Source organism: Octodon degus, unplaced genomic scaffold (genome assembly GCF_000260255.1).
Source record: "Octodon degus isolate 3935 unplaced genomic scaffold, OctDeg1.0 scaffold00259, whole genome shotgun sequence".
NCBI lineage: Eukaryota > Metazoa > Chordata > Mammalia > Rodentia > Octodontidae > Octodon > Octodon degus.
The window spans coordinates 95,253-99,653 of record NW_004524835.1 but is presented as its reverse complement, the minus strand read 5'-3'; positions in this window follow the sequence as shown (position 1 = coordinate 99,653).

Genomic DNA, 4,401 nt, shown 5'->3' with positions numbered 1-4,401 from the left:
CCCAGTAGAGTCCAATAGTCTGTCATAGTAGTGCATTATCAGCAGAACTGGCAATTATCTGACATTGTTGACTTGAGCCTTTTACAGCTCAGCATGTTAATATTGACTAATGGAATTTTCAACAGCCAAGTTGGAACATGTTCCTTTACCTTTTTAAGGCCATCACACTATCTTGGAACACTGTCCGTGTGTATGGACTTAAAAACTGAACTGGGTTGGAGCGAGTTGCTCCTCTTTCTGTGAATCTTGGGTCTTGGGTTTTGACTACTCTGCTCCTGCATATGATGCCTACTCTGCCATTCATCCTCTTCCATGGGCCTTCCCCTTGCTTAGGAAAAGCAAGGAGGACTTTCCCTCATCTCAGCTGAGCTTTTGATGGGTATACAAATTTTCCTTGTAAGAGTCAGATGTTTAATTCAGAGAAAACATGATGTATTTTTGAAACTTGGTGATGGGTTCCCTAATTAAGAAAACTATAAATAAAGTTGAACTTTGGAGCCACAAAAAAAATAAAAAAAATAAAAAATAAAATAATGCTAGCATATCACCCTAAGCAATCTAACTCATAGTATAACTAGCAATCTAATTGTAACATTACCATTGCAATGTGTGATTTATAGTATTGACTCAGGAGCGCAAAACTGCCAAGCTCAACATGTATCTCTTTAGGGCCATTATTGGTGAATTTTCTGTTGGACCTAAACTCTCTTCACTGGAAACACTTTTTCCACTCCCTCTGTTTCAACATATTTGACCAGTGATTTCCAGGTCACTTTTGGCCATGGAAGTTTACCTTTCTCAGTGACCAAGAATTCAACTGCAGTCAATTCTTCTCTTGCTCTCACACCTAAAGTTAGCTGACATTCACCCAATATGGCTTTTTATGGTAAGGCCATTAGTTTATAGACAGTGTTGGGTATTTGTGGAGGCTTGTGCATTGGGGGTCGTTATCTACTTTGTATGTCACCTTATAAAAATGTTGTTTAGTCATATTTATCTCTAGCATGTGTCAAATTTTATTAACTGTCCAGAATGGGAACCACTAAGTAAACAAAAAAAATTTAAATATTGTCTCAAATCACAAAGAGAGCAGAAATGGTATGATTATAAATTTGACACTAGGAATGCTGACCTAAACATAGTAATTAAGATTTCCTTTCACATAGTCTTAAATACATAATGTTCTTGCTGGCTAACACAAAAGAAGATTGTAGCAGTACAGAACAAGCTATCAGTTAGCAGATTAAAAATGGAACATTTAAGTAACAAATGCTAAGAATGTGTCTGCTTCAGATTATGTTTTTATCCTCCAGAAACAGTATATAATGGAAGCATACAGAAATCATGAAACAAAGTCAACAAAGATGAGAAGCAGAGCCAAACACAAGATATATATAGATATAAATATATATGGTTTTTTTTTAAGTAGAAAGCAAAATGTCAGAATAGTTAGCCCATTTTTCTATCTGGTAAATTTTTTTTCTTTGACTATCTTTTTGTTTTATTGTCCCCTTTCCAGAAGAGTTATAGTCATTTCACTTCAAACATTTTCTATATTACTTTATGAAACAGAAACATTTTGAAAATAGAACATTTATTCAAGTTTCCTAGGAAATTTTTTAGACATCCTTATCAAGCACAGTTCTTGTTCCTAGATTGTCCTCTCAGTTAGGATTAAGTGATTATTACCTTTATATATGACATTTCTGTTAGAGTTACAGTTGCAAATTTGATTGCTGGTGAACTACTATGATGTGTTAATTTTTGCTAATTCTAGAAGTAGGTTTTATTACAGTGTATATTTCATATGTGAGATAACTGAGGTACATGGCTGATAAGCAACTTAGTTTTGATTATGCAGCTAGAGGACTACCCTTCCACCCCTGTCTTTGAGGGGTCGAGTTCATCAATCATTTGTAATGCACTATTGAAAAAGAACTGCCATCACTTACTATCAAAAACAGACAAAACCTCCAACTTTCAGAAATAGAGGTCTGTGGAAGGAAAGCATTATGGAAAGCATGGGTTAATTTCTCCAGTTTTTGCAACCAGAATTACCTTTTCACACTTGTACCCCATCTTCAGGGTATGGCTGGACACAAAACCAGTACTGTTTTCCTTAAACCAAAGCTGCTTTTTTTTTGTTCCATTTATGATTAATATTTGAAAAGTGAACGTTATCAAATAGTAAGGAAGAGAAATAAAGGAATTATTATCTAAAATATAAACAGTATAAACATCACCATATTGCCAAAGAAAAAGTTGCTAATGTTAAGACCTTTTAATGAGTGAGAACTGGTGCAGTATGATATATTTCTTGCTCTTATTGTCCCCTTTCCAGAAGAATAGTAATCATTTCACTTTAAACTTTTTCTTTATTAATTTATGAAACATAGTCTCTTTATGTCTTTTTTTAAAAACAGGACTCTTTCTCACAAATCCATTTTCCTGTCTATTTGTAAATGTGAATAAAAATAACTCCCTATTTAAATTTAAAAATATTATATATCTAATAAATAGGATAGCTGAGAAATAAATTGACACCTGTAAGATTTCATGACATTTTGAAAATTGGAAATATGTAAAAATCCTGTATGCCTCCCTGGCAACATAAAAAGGCTAAACATTGGGCTTAATTAACAATCTCCAAAATGTCTAGTCTTCTTTGAATTAGCATGCCCTTGCAAAATTCATATTTATAGTCTTTTTCATTAAATTTCTTTATACAAATATAGAGAATTTTCTGTTTTATATTCTGATGAGCCATACCACCTATTGTGATATCTGTAGAATTAAATGTGTTTCATCTAAAAATTTGATAATATGAGCTACACCACAAAATCTGTCTTGCTTTTTGAATAACTTGAATTTCAAACCACTTAAAAAGTGAACTGTCGGGGTTAGGGAGATGGCTTAGTGGAATAAGTGCTTCCCTGGCAAGTGCAAGGGCCTGAGTTCAATCTCCTGTTCCACAAAAAAAAAAAAAAAAAAGTGAACTGTCTGTTATTCTTTCATTTTGAGAATTAAAATTTTAAAAGAAGGCAAAAGAGGATGAAGAGGATAAAAAGAAAAACTTCATGGTATAAAATCAGAATACTGAATACTAAAGACAATACTTAAAATATCTTGAAGTAAAAGATCACAATTAGATTTTTCTCATTCTTTTCTTTCAGTTCTCCCTTAATCTCATGTAAATAATTTTTGTTGCATTTGTCTTGAGATTAAAAGCTGACCTTTTGAAGTCCTCTGCTTCTGGACTGAAGCAGCCTGGGAAATTTTGAATCTCGTGTCCTTTATTTAATCCATTTTATTGTGGAACATTTTGTAGAATTTTATTTTATAATAAGACTAAATATTTTCAGACCTTCATTCCACAATACACAACCCTTATGAGAAGTGTCCTTAAGTTGGTGTGTGGTGGGGAATACAACACTGAGAGGCTTTAGTTCTTTATTAGAGTGATTGAAAGTAACAAAATAGAGGAGCATCACTTCCCTGTTGGATATAGTACATAACCATATGCACCTAAGCAAAGTTTTCTTGCGCTTTCCACCATACATCAATTAGAACAGAATTTTGTCGACCATAACATGATTAAGTTACTGGAAAGTAGTTATTTCCACAGTCCTTTAGCTATACAAAGGTAATCTAGAGAAGATAATTTTTTTGACTTGACAATTTTGCCACAACCCATTATCTAAAAAAGGTAATAATTTTTCTAGTACTGTGGGTCTAATAATAAATACAGAGCACAACAAAAATAATTAAGCATGCTTTCATTCTCTCTTGTTTAACATGAGGGAAGACACCTTGTGTATTATTTTCTATCCGTCTCTAAATTGAACAAGAGTGTTCGGAGTGAGAGACATCTTTACAGTTGATTTAAATTCAAGGTCAAAATTAAACATAAAAGAGGCTTCTAAGCGGAACTGGGTGAGCAAACAAAATTCAAACATAAGAATTTCAGAACAAGGAATAACGTTTTCCATGGTCTCTCAATAACTATAGTGAAAGTACAGTCTTTAAAATAAATATAATGGAATAAAACACAACAAATAAAACCTGTAGCTTTCACTGAAATGAAGAATCTACGAGCAAAATTAAAGAGCATAAAAGGACACAAGTAGGGCCGGACAAATAGCTCAGCAGATTAAAATGTCTGCAAGCAGGAGCAAGGGCTAGGGGTTCGAGCCGCGGGCATTCTATGCTGACCCCGCCCCCAGGGTTGTGCTGAGACAGTGACTGAGACTGGGAGTGGTGGCGTGCGCCTGTGGACAATTCCCTAAAATACAAAAAAAAAAAAAAGCAAAGACATAAGTTAACTCCTATTCATTCACAATCTACGTGCAGGTAAAACCTTAAAACTTTTGCTGTCTTGAGAGTTTCCTGCTACCCTGCGCC